Source organism: Chiloscyllium punctatum, chromosome 12, assembly GCF_047496795.1.
Source record: "Chiloscyllium punctatum isolate Juve2018m chromosome 12, sChiPun1.3, whole genome shotgun sequence".
NCBI lineage: Eukaryota > Metazoa > Chordata > Chondrichthyes > Orectolobiformes > Hemiscylliidae > Chiloscyllium > Chiloscyllium punctatum.
In genome coordinates, this window is record NC_092750.1 from 7,946,068 (window position 1) to 7,958,665 (window position 12,598).

At 45.6% G+C, this 12,598-nt stretch overlaps 1 protein-coding gene across 3 annotated transcripts in view; it reads left to right on the plus strand.

Moving 5' to 3' along the window:
- Positions 1 to 1,258: 1,258 nt before the first annotated feature.
- Positions 1,259 to 12,598, plus strand: part of LOC140483586 (plexin-A1-like) — a 555,554-nt gene continuing 544,214 nt past the window's right edge. Inside the window, exon 1 of one of the 3 annotated variants that reach the window (XM_072581816.1) lies at positions 1,259 to 1,394. The gene's annotated coding sequence lies outside the window, so the exon portion shown is untranslated. Of the gene's footprint in view, positions 1,395 to 5,120; positions 5,139 to 12,598 lie in introns of those variants that run through there. The other 2 variants (XM_072581813.1, XM_072581815.1) reach the window with 2 other exon arrangements.

Consider the following 12,598-nt stretch of genomic DNA (forward strand, 5'->3'; position numbering starts at 1 on the left):
GGTTTAGCTCTTGGGGGTGGGAGGGAGGAGGGGAGGGGGAGGTGGCGTTGAATTCTATGTGTTATCCTTCTTAGAATCTACGAATATTCTCCATTGTCCTTTTAAGACTCTGTCAGTTCTGTTTTATATGCGCGTCCATCCATCACCCTTTTAAAACTCAGCACCAGTATTTCGCGTGTACGTCTGTGTCTGTCTATGCCTTGCCCTTTTAAGACTGTGTGAGTTTTTTTTCCGTGTGCATTGCCCTTTTAAGACTCAGAACAAGCATTATGGATGTCTGTCCATAACTTGCCCTTTTAAGTCTCTGTGTGTGTTTGTATATATGTGTTTGTGTCTATAGTTGAAAAATATTGTGCTGGAAAAACACAGCAGGCCAGGCAGCATCCGAGGAGCAGGAGAATCGACGTTTCGGGCATAAGGCCTTCTTCAGGAAGGGCTGAAGAAGGGCTTATGCCCGAAACGTCGATTCTCCTGCTCCTCGGATGCTGCCTGGCCTGCTGTGTTTTTCCAGCACAATATTTTTCAACTCTGGTACTCCAGCATCTGCAGTCCTCACTTTCTCCTGTGTGTGTCTATATGAATGTGTGCGTATATAAGTGTGCGTATATGAGTGTGTGCTTTTGCTGCCCGAAACGTCGATTTTGAAGCTCCTTGGACGCTGCCTGAACTGCTGTGCACTTCCAGCACCACTAATCCAGAATCCGGTTTCCAGCATCTGCAGTCATTGTTTTTACCTCGTATATGAGTGTGTGTCTGTGTGTATATAAGTGTGTGTATATGAGTGTCTGTGTGTGTATATGAGTATGTGTCTATATGAATGTGTGTGTATATGAGTGTGTGTCTATATGAATGTGTGTATATGAGTGTGTGTCTGTGTGTATATAAGTGTGTGTATATGAGTGTCTGTGTGTGTATATGAGTATGTGTCTATATGAATGTGTGTGTATATGAGTGTGTGTGTATAAGAATGTGTGTGTATATGAGTGTGTGTCTGTGTGTATATAAGTGTGTGTCTATATGATTGTGTCTGTGTGTAAATGAGTGTGTGCGCGCGCGCATTGCCCTTTTAAGTATATGTGCTCTCATTAAGAGTTAGTGCATTGCCCTTTTAAGAGACAGTGCCGGTATTGTGTGTATGTATCTATCCGTCTGCCAATGCCTTGCCCTTTTAAGACTCAGGGCTGGGAATGTGTCTGCTGTATTGCAATGCGGCTGCTGGTGGGGACAGGCTCCCTCTAGTGCTTGGATCGCACTTTGCCCAGGGAGTGAGAGCGAGGCTGGGGTTCCCATTGGATGCTTGGAGTTACATTCCATTCACCACGAGTGGGGCAGACAGCAGCTCCAGGAACAGTGTTGGGAGCTAATTATGGCAAGAACACACATCCGTTCACACAGTAAGTAGCTCCGATCCGGCCTGGTTTCCCTTTTGGTAATATTGTACCCTCCTCAAACCAGGAGCGATACAAGGTTGCCAGCTCCTGCCTTTGAGAGAGAGAGAGAGAGAGAAAGTAGCAGCAAAAGAAGTCAGGGCTTTTGTATCCATGTGATTTCTTTGTTACAATAGTTTTTGTGTGTGTTACAAGGGGGAGAGAAAGGAAACCGATAGCTGTATTTGGGGGTTTGTGTGTGTATGGGTGTTAGAGCTCAGAACTGCCGATTTGTCTAAGTGAAAGACAGAGCCGCGGTTGTTCCAATGCAGTAATCTGAAAATTACAGTAGTTACCGATCTCGATGAGGTTGCAAGTTGAGACAACTAGAGAGAGCATTCCGTGCAATGTTTAAACCAAGATCTGATCGAATATTTCGCTTGTCGAGCTTACCTCTGAGTGCTGTAGTTTAAACCATGGAAGAGGGAGGGGGGCAATTTTTTACTCGGAGTTTCTGAAAAGCCTCAGATCGCGAACCGAGAGGTTTTCCTCCCCCCCCCCCCCCACCTCTCTCCCTTTCCCACCCCCACCACCTCCTCTGCCGCTGTTCCATCTACATCAGGACGGCGCGGGAACTGGAATCTTAACGCACAGAGGAATTTCTAGGGTGTTGGCAAAAAGGAACAGCAGCAAAAAAAAAGGGGGGATCTTGCTATATTTTGCTCACAGGTTTGCAGTCCCAGTAAAATTCCGGCGAGGCGTGTGTTTCAGATGAACTTGTCTCCAGTGAGCACTTTCTATGTCATCGCTGCTTTCCCCATTCCCCGTGATAGATTGAGCTGGATTCTTTTACAAAGACATACGCACAGCGTCTGGTCGAGAATGCACAGAGAGTAGGTTTCACCCTTTCCCTGCGGGAAGCTCGCGAGTGAGGGGTGGGAGGGAGGGAGGGGGGTGTTGGTAATTTTTATTTGGCAAACGGGGTGGTGGTGTTTGAAACCGACGAGAGGAACCTTTTGAAATTGACTCGAGCAGCGAAATTAAAATTGACATTCTCCTGAAAATCCGTGTTACTTTTACCCATTTCAGTCCAGTCACTGAAAGCAATTTTTTTTCATTTAAAACACATTGGCGTTGAGGAGAATCTCAGGAGCTTTCAGATTTTAAAAAAAGAATTCCAGGTCTTAATAATAGATGTTTAGTTAGGTGTCCCAGTAATTGTTTATGGGCTAGTTAACCGCTAAGTTTGTTTAAATGCGATCTCAGTGCTGTTTCTATCTCCATTGAAAAATGTTAGCGAACTCTTGTTTGGTGAGTTGTGAATGTATAGGATGGCAATGTTACAGACCGGTGTGTGAAACAATCGATACGGTTTCAATCTCAGGTTTAGTTCAGTAAGATGTATTGCATTGTGCTGTTTAACCTCCAACTACACGAAGGTGCATCTGTGCCAGTGCAGATCCTAAATTATTACACAGTTACCAAAGGTCATGGGGGGATATGTGTGTCTCTCAGTTTACCAATCTGTGTCAGCGCGTTTCGGTCTCTCTGGAAGTGTATCTGTGACTGTTTGTGTCCCTGTGCATACCTCAGTGAGTGTGTGCCTGTCTCTGTACCTACCTTCGTGTGTGTCAGTCTGTGTGCATACAGACAAATTCAGACACAGACTCTGCATATCTATCGGTCTGTGTATCTCTGTCAGTATGTGTCTGTCAGTGTCTGTATATCTATTCCTGTCAGTGTGTGTGACTGTGCATTCTCTGTGTGTCTGTCTGCCTCTCTCTCTCTGTGTCGATGTGAACTGAGAAGCATTCTTAAGGAAATCAATCTTTATCACCCATTTCTGTCTAAGAATCTCTCCCCCCAGCCCCAGCCCCAGCCCCAGCCCCAGCCCCCAACATGCGCAGACCGGCTCCCTCGCTCACTGAATCTTTTTAACATGACTATCTGAATAAAATGTTTCCCATGTTATTAATCAGTGGAAAAGATGGGTCTGTGCGCATCCCCTCCCCACACAGACACACACACAGACAAGGTAGAGCCTGTGGTACCGGTGGTAAAGGGACTGCAATTACATTGGGTTTGCTCGAGTTCGTTTCCCTTCGGTTACTGGGGAGGGATGGGAGCCGAGCTCACTGAGGTGGAGCTGGGGCTGGAGACCGGCTCGAGGGGCAGCTCCGCTCAGCTTGGCTATCTTCAAGGTAAAGCTGAGCACAACAGTTTGCAAAACCCGCATTCTGCTCAGAACAGCGCGATGGCAGAGAGGCTGTTACAGGCTTGTGCATTTTTCGCTGTCTATCTGCCTGTCTCTCTGTCTGTCTGCCTACCTCTCTCTCTCTCTCCCTCTGTCTGTCTGCCTGCCTCTCTCTCCCTCCCTCTCTGTCTCACTGTCCCTCTGTCTCTCTCTCTCTCTGCCTGTCTCTCTCCCTCCCTCTGTCTCTCCCTTTCGCTGTCTCCCTCTCCCTCTGTCTTTCTCTCTCTCTCTCTCTATCTACCTCTGACGCCTTTCAGTCTGACTGCTTGTGTTTCTCTCTCCCTCTGCCTGTGTTTTTCTGTTTCTTTCTCTTTCTGTCTACTTGTTTTGCTCGCAGTTTGTCTCCTTCTCCCTGTGTCTCACTGTCTTCCCTCTCTCTCTCTCTCTCTATCTGCCTGCATCTCTTCTCTTCTCCCTTTCCCTTGCTCTGTTTGCCTGTCTCTCCTCCCTCTCTCCCATTGAAGTATTGATGCTGGAGTTTTAAATAACAAGTCTTTCTGGGTTGGGTTAGGTTTCTCTGGTTCCAATACAGTATTTGGTTTTGGAACCCTTCATAGCAGAAAGCTGGATTAGCATGTTTGACAAAAGGTCGCATTTCCACTCACCTCCAACTCCTATCTGAATAGCTGCCCCCCATCTCCTCACCACACACAGGATAGAATTAATTGTTTTGTTCTGTTTGGTTTTCTTTGCACATCTGCAGCCGGCCAACTCTGAATTTTTGAGTCCCAGTTTCTGGGAAGATTATTGGTGAGTTTGGAAAGAATAAAAGAGTCAGGTACTCAGAAACTCTTGATTTGGTGAGGGATTGGGGTTTGGGGGCATGATTAAAACTGTTTGGTGCCATTAATGAGCAACATTTAATTGTTCAAACCAAAATATAAGTGTGTGCTTTTTTAAAACAAAAAAAAACTCCACTATGGAATGTTAATAGATGTAGCCCGGCCAATTCTCAATGAGCTTCAGGGATTTGAAGCTGTTTGTAATGAGGATGTGACTGAGACTGTTGTTAAAGGATTTAAACTGGGGTACGCTGCAGAATCTTGGCATATGAATGAGGGAGGCAGACCAAGACTGTTGTTGCGTTATACTGGAGATTGCAAAGCAGGCTCTCTGCTGATCTAAGGCACAGTTACCAGACGCTTCTTCTCTGAAATCTGCTGCTGATGTCTTATGCTTCACTCTGGTGTGTTGCTGTGGCAACATAAACTCTTACAGGCATGTTGTTGTCTGGATGGTGATGGCAGATGGCATCTGACCAGGAGACTCTCCCTTCCTTCCTACCCACCTTCAGCTGGAAGGATTGGCAGGCCGATCCTGTCCTGATTGGCCACTTTCTGAACAAACCTCCCTTGACTGTGGTGGGACTCGAACCTGGGGCAGCGTGGCTCAGAGCCTGGAGTGCTATCCATTGCACCACGACACCTCCTCAGGCGTGCACAGAACCTGTGCAGTGAAGGAGCAAACATCCATAGGTGTTCATTCCAGTTTCAGCAACAAAGAGATGACCAAATGGGGTAAGATGGGGTGAAATGTTTTGGTGGATTTTTCTTCTTCTGAGGAAGGGAGAATGTACCTCCATCTAAAAGTAGCCTTCCTCACTCCAATTGTGTGCTTCTTATGTTAGATTTTGATCACTGTCAGTTTTGGGTTTGCTTGGAACATTCTCCTATCTGCTTCACGCCATTTTTACATGTTGGCTGTTATTTTATGTGTCGAATATTTTACTCCCTCCTTGATTTTAATCCGCTCCATCCTCACATTTTCTCCATATTTCAGCACATTGTGATGGCTGGAGTGCATAAAAGAGATTGACATTTCATTTGACTACTCCATTTGCAAAGCAGTGGTACAGGCAGCGGGGCAAGCCTGGACACAGTCCTTTCATGCTCAGGGCTGTGTCTGTGGGAATCTGGAATGCAGAACTGGTGGAGGTGTGGAGGGGGGGAGGGGGGGAGGCATAGGGTAACGAATTGTCTGTGAGGTGGTAACAGATTGAGATGAGTTGAAGTGTGAGTGGGGAAAGTGTATCTCACGGGCTGATGCTGCTCTGCATTCACAGTGATGCCTCTAGACATGCACTTAGAATCATAGAATCCCTACTGTGTGAAAACAGGCCCTTCGGCCCAACCAGTCCACACCGACCCTCCGAAGAGTATCCCACCCAAACCCATTCCCTTACCCTATTACTCAATATTTACCACTGACTAATGGACCTAACCTACACATCCCTGAACACTGGGCAATTTAGCACGGCCAATTCTGCACTTCTTTGTGATGAAACCAGAGCACCTGGAGGAAACCCACACAGACAGACACGAGGAGAAAATATGTAAGCTCCAGCCTCAGGTGACCGTCTGTGTGGAATCGAACCCAGGTCCTTCATACTGTGAGGCAGCAGCGCTAACTACTGTGTTACCCTCCCTCCCCCTTCCTCAGAGTCTTGAGCATATCTGTTGTTTGTAAGCATTGCTGAATTCCTCCAATCTGTAACAGGAATATACATGTGTACTGAGCTTTGGATGCACTGGGATTACGTTGAGATCACTCTCTCTCTCAGCTTGTTCCTCTGAATACCTTCAGGACTTTGGACTATGTGGAAGCTATGTTTGCTAAATAACCTGTTCAGCTGTTTCTTTGATATCCTTGTGCTGAAAAATAAAATGTATGCTTGGATGTTGTCTATACCAGGGAGATGGGTGTCTGTCAGTGCCTGCACTGTCAGGGGAAATGGGGATAAAACCCTCAACCATTTGAACTTGGTATACACTTCAGCTGGCTGGGTCTATTCTCAATGGAAAACAGAATGCCAAGCAGAGATATTGAAAAATTAATGAAAGCTTTTGATGAGAGTAACCGCAGAGAGAATACTTTCTCTTATGAGGAAGAGCAAAACTAGAGCCCATCTTGGTAAGATAATCACCAACGTATCCATTGGGGAATTTGAAAGGAGCGAGACAAGTATCAAGGGGAGAAAGGAGTAGAGAGTTACAATGGAGGACTTTAATGAGGACAGAATTGACCGAGGCTCAAGGACTGGTTGTCCTGGATGTTGAGTGGCTGTGTGATAATTTCTGAAGCAGAAATAAAAATCCCCTCCTGTGTAAAAATGCATTCCCATCCACCATCCCAATCTTTCTTTTTATTTACTTGTGGCACAGCATTTAATGCCCATCCCTAGTTGCCCCTTACGAAGGTGGGATGAGCTGCCTTCTTGAACCACTGCTGACCATGTGCTGTAGGTGGTCCCACAATGCCTTTAGGGAGGAAATTCCAGGATTTTGACCAGTGACAATGAAGGAACAGTGATATATTTCCAAAATAGGATGGTGAGTGGCTTGGAGGGGAATTTGCAGGGGGTGGTGTTCCCATGTATAAACTGCCCTTGTCCTTCTAGATGGAAGTGGTTGTGGGTTTGGAAGGTGCTGTCTGAGGATCTTGGTTGTGCCCATCAGAGAGTTCTGGTACATCACTGGCCTTGGCCTGAGCAGGGAGTGTGTTGAAGAAGGTCCTTCCCTGTGCATATGCTCACCAGCGCAAGGCACTGAATGTCAAGGAGCTGTGTAACTCCCAGGTTGAATCCTTAACTCCTTCCCTACCACTGAATGACCTATAGTAACCCTTATTCCAAAACTAGTAACAGCCTCTTACAGGCAGCTGGGTAATAGTCTGTCTGACCTGTGATGGTTGAGGAATAAATATGTACCTGGAAATGCTGTACCGCTGTTGAAACTTTTACCCCCTACATCTGAGAGAGTACAGGGCCTCTGGTTTTGCGTTTCTTCTTTAATCTCTCGCTATTACGAATGCTACTTCTGAAAAACCTCTGATGTGCTCAAGTTTCTGGGCTCTTGCTATTGCACAGTTTAACTGCTGCGCTCCCCACATCCACTGCCAGAAGAGGGGGTAGAGCCAGATACGATAGCAAGGTTCAAGAAGCATTCTGACTATAGTGATTGGAACCAGGTGGATCCTCTTGACTATGAGACCCTTGATTGGGGCCAGTCAGGGAGCCCTGGATGGCCGATTATAAACAGGAAATTCAGAATCTCCTCACTTCAGGGACTGACTCAGAGCTGCCTAGTCACAGCCAGTGTACTGTGCACAAATAAACAATGGGCAACTTGGTGAAGGGATACCGACCTCTGTGCAGTTATTGCACGTGATGTGGAGGTGCCAGTGTTGGGCTGGGGTGGACAAAGTCAGAAGTCACATGAAGCTAGGTTATGGTCCCAACAGGTTTATTTGAAATTTCAAGTTTTTGGAGCAGGTGAACCTGACAAAGGGGCAGTGCTCCAAAAGCTTGTGATTTTGAATAAACCTATTGGACTATAACCTGGTGTCATGTGACTTCTGACAACTATTTCACAGACAGACACATGAACAGTCAGGGAATAGAAGGATAGGGGCAAGGTGCAGGTTAGAATGGCATGGCAGTTGGCACAGCTGTGGTGGCCTGTGTTGTACTGTTTTCTTTGAAATACTTTTTGAAGTGTTGCAAAGTGCTGTGGGTTGTCCTGTGTTTGGGAGAGGTGCCACAGAAATGCAGGTTTCTTTTCAGTCACAACTGAACGGTAAAGAGCCAAATCCTGCAGAGTGGGAAATGTGGTCTAACTGTCCCATCAGGTTTTCAAAGGGCTAACATTAAACTCTTTCCCTGCTGAACCGATAGTTGGCGGATGCTGAGTTCATGCAGCATTGATGTGGATTGATGAACAAGCGGATGTTGCCTATCTAGTTACAGCCCGTCTTGTCTGACTAGTTAACCCAGATGGATTAATGATCCCATTTTATGGTTTATATATGCACGCAGTTGGGATCATCTATCACAATTTATAATTTACGGTCCACTGATTTTGTGATTTTTTTTTCATTTTAAATTTAGCTGTTCAGCCTCCTTCTGTCATCTGCAGGCATCTTTTTTAAAAAAAATACTTTATTTTGTGGGAAGCCAGGGATGATGGTATTTAGCGTCAAAATCTGGGCATTTCCTGACTGGGCAGGTCCAAAGTCCTTTGAGATTTTATTGTCCTTTTTATAACACTGCTTCAACCCTTTCTCTTTGCAAAATAATGCCCCCACCAGTTGTTTAGGCTGAATAGAAGCCAGCATTCTGCACTAGTTACAGATTTTATTTTAATTCATTCGGCCCAGCATTTATTGCCTATCCCTAATTGCCAAAAAGGGCAGTGCATAGAGTCAAAAACATTGCTGAGGGTTTGGAATCGAATGTAGGCCAGACCGGGCGAGGACATAAGTCAACCAGATGAGTTTTTTTTTCACCAACAATGGTTTCATGGTCATCATTAGATTTTTAATTCCAGAGAGTTCAAATTTCACCACCTGCCAAGACAAGATTTGAACCCAGGTCCTCAGAGCATTAGCTGAGGCTCTGGGTTAATAGCATGATGGCTAGCCTTACACCGCCAAGGCACCTGCGTTTGATTCCAGCCTCAGGTGACTGTCAATGCAGAGCTTTCTCTGGTTTCCTCCTACAGTCCAAAGATGTGCAGGTTGGATGAATTGGCAATGCTAACATTGCCCATAGCGTCCAGTGATGTGCAGGCTGGGTGGGTTGGCCATGCTGAATATGGGATAGAATGTGGGCTGGATCTGGGTGGGATGCCCTTCAGAGGGTTAGTGCTGAGCCGATGGCCGAGTGGCCTCTTTTTACACTGTAGGGCATTCTACGAGTAATGCCACTAAGCTCTTGCCTCCAAAGATTTCATTCTGTTCTGACCCTTAATGTTAGCAGGTACAGGGGATGGTGACCCTACAGCCTGGATTGACTCTAAACCTGTTGTCAGCCTCATCACCTTTTTATCTTGGTGATTAAGAGCATGACATTCATTAACAATATTAAACTTCTTTGGGGACAAAAATCTGGCATGGGAAGATGGTGCAGCACTTAGACACTCACTTTGTACCCAGTGACATCACCAAGTTGCATGCAGTGTTTCCAACCATCAGGAGGCAGTGGTTGATCCTGGAATGTTCTTGTATAACAATAATGGAAAATGTGCAGCACGGTCAGGCAACATCTATGGAGACAGAAACAGTGTTAACATTTCACGTTGGCAATCCTTCATCCAAATCTATTCTGGTGGAAGCTCAGTGACTGGAGATGTTAGCTCTCCTTCACAGACACTGCCAGACCTGCTGAGTGTTTCCACAATGTTCTGCTTAAGCTTCAGATTTGCACCAACTGCAGTCATTTTGCTGTGTGCCCAGGGGAGGGGGACAAGAACAAAAAGGGGAGGATAGAGTGGAGGATGAGATGTTAAATGACAAGAAGACTTGTGTCACCCTTTAATTGTCCTCCCAACCTCTCCCCTCAAGCAACAACTGCATTTGCATGGAACCTTTATTGAAAGATCACAAGGCACTCTGCAGGGGTATTATTGACTGACAGTCATATTGGAAAACACTTAAATGGCTGGCGAGCGAGAGTGATTTTAAGGGGTGACTTAAACAAGGAGAGAGGGGTAAAAAGGGAAGGGCAAAAACAGAAATTGCTGGAAAAAATCAGTAGGTCTGACAGCATCAATGGAGAGAAAGTAGAGTTTAGCTCTGATGAAGAGTCACTGGACTCGAAATGTTAACTCTGCTTTTTCCCCACAAGTACTGCCAGACTTGCTGAGTTTCTCCAACTATTTCTGAGTTAATTCTTATTGGTGGGAGGTATCATGTCAATCAGACTTCCAGGTTCATATGCTGGAGGCTGTTTGAATCCCAACAAGGGCAGATGGTGAGATTTGAATTCAAGGGGAAGTTTGATGGGGACTGTGTTGATTGTTGTATTAAACATTTGCTTCACCAGTGTCGTTTTTGGATTGAAATCTGCCACTTTTTGGAGTGAAGTCTGGCCTATATGTAGTTCCAGACTCTCAACAATGAGATTGACCCTTAACTGTCATGTGCACAATTAATGATGGGAAATAAGTGCGAGCCCAGCCAGCAACACCCACATCTCCTACATGATTTTGTTTTACAAAAATCCTTGCCCATAGGTCAATTGTTGTCATGAGTCCAACCAGGAAACGTTTCCCAGTTGAGTTTAATTCTGTCTTTTCCCAGCTGCATGCAAGCCAAATGCTACAAACATGTTCATTTTACTCATAAAGGTCGTATATTATTCCTGGCAGTGACCAGGAGGTGGTCTCCATTTTGAAAGAGCTCGCTGTTCCATCACTGATTTTTTTAAAAAAAATTGATTTATTATTGTCATGTACCTAGGTGGCAGTGAAAAGTTTTGTTTTGTGTGTAGTATGGGCAGATCATAGCATACAAAGTGCATGAGGGTAATAGAACAGGGCGAGGAATAAAATGTTACAGCTGCAGAGAAGGTGCACAAAGAGTGAGATTAATATTTCAATTTAAAATTTGAGACCATCTACTCCCACATCAGTAACATCGCCTGAGAGCTCAAACCAAAATCCTCATCTGTGCTATAATTGCCTCCCATAGTTACAGTCATAGAGATGTACAGCACAGAAACAGACCCTTCGGTCCAAATCTTCTAGGCCGACCAGATATCCCAACCTAATCGAGTCTTATTTGTCAGCATTTGGCCCATATCCTTCTTAACGTTTCCTATTTGTATACCCATCCAGGTGCCTTTTAAATGTTGTAATTGTACCAGCCTCCACCACTTCCTCTGGCAGCTCATTCTATACACGTACCACCCGCTGCGTGAAAAAGCTGCCCCTTGGTCCCTTTTATATCTTTCCCCTCTCATCCAAAACCTATGCCCTCTAGTTCTGGACTTCCCCCACCCAGGGAAAAGACTTTGTCTATTTATCCTTTCCATGCCCCTCATGATTTTGTAAACCTCTATAAGGTCTCCCCTCTGCCTCTGCACTTCAGGGAAGACAGCCCCAGTCTATTCAGCCTCTCCCTAAAGCTCACTATATTTCTATATTCCAATGCTCACCTCTCCTCTCCCGCATCTTCGACCTCTCCTCCCCGAAGCTGCTCTCATGCCAAACCTGACCCATTTGCCCTCTGCTCCTGTATTTGTTGATGAATATTGGCTCTTAGTGGATCAGCCCTTGATTTTAATATTCTCCTCAACTTCAAAGCCTCCCATGGACTAGGCCATCTGATCTCTCAGCTCCTCCATCTCCACAAGCTGCTGCGATCTCTATGCTCCTTAAATCCTTTCAAATGCTCCCCAGCCCCGATTTAAATTGCTCCGCTATTCGCACCTGTGCCTTGTCCAGGAATGTTTTCCCAACTCAGTATTAAAGTTTGCTTAGTGCCACTTGCACTTCTCAGGAGTTTAAAGCTGCTGCTTGTAAATTCAAGGTGGAATTGCTGCATTTCTGTAGCACCTTTCTTGACCTCGGGACATCCCCAAAGCACTTCTCAGCCAGAGACGTCTGTTTCCGTGTGTAGCAATCTCGATTGAAATGCTCCTTCCCAAATGCAAGACTGGGACCTTATGTCACCCGACAACAATTTTGCATTTATGTAGCATCTTTGCGACATAAAATGATCCACAGGAACGTCATAAAAGAAACTGTGTCATTTTTTAGGAGCGATGAGGTCAGGTGACCAGAAGTATGGTGAGAGAGAGAGGCCCTAAGGGTGGGTAGAGGGGATTCCAGGGCTTGTGGCACAGGCAGCTGAAGACAAAGCCATTAGTGGTGGGGGGGGATTATGACTGGAGGATACCCAAGAGGTCAGAATTTGATATCTTGGAGGGTTATGGGCCTGGAGGAGTTTACAGGGATAGTGAGGGACCAGGCCACAGAGGGATTTGCAAATGAGCAGGAACATTTTAACATTTATATGTTGTTAACTGTAGGTCATCAGACAAAGGATTGATAAGTGAGTGGGGCATGGTGCGTATTTTGGACAGGGGCAGCAGAGGTTTGTGGAAGGGACTGGGTCAGAGAGAGGGATGGGACTGGTAGCTAGGGAATAGAGAATATAGCAGGGTCTGAAAACGATAGCTTCAGTCACTCCTCCAACA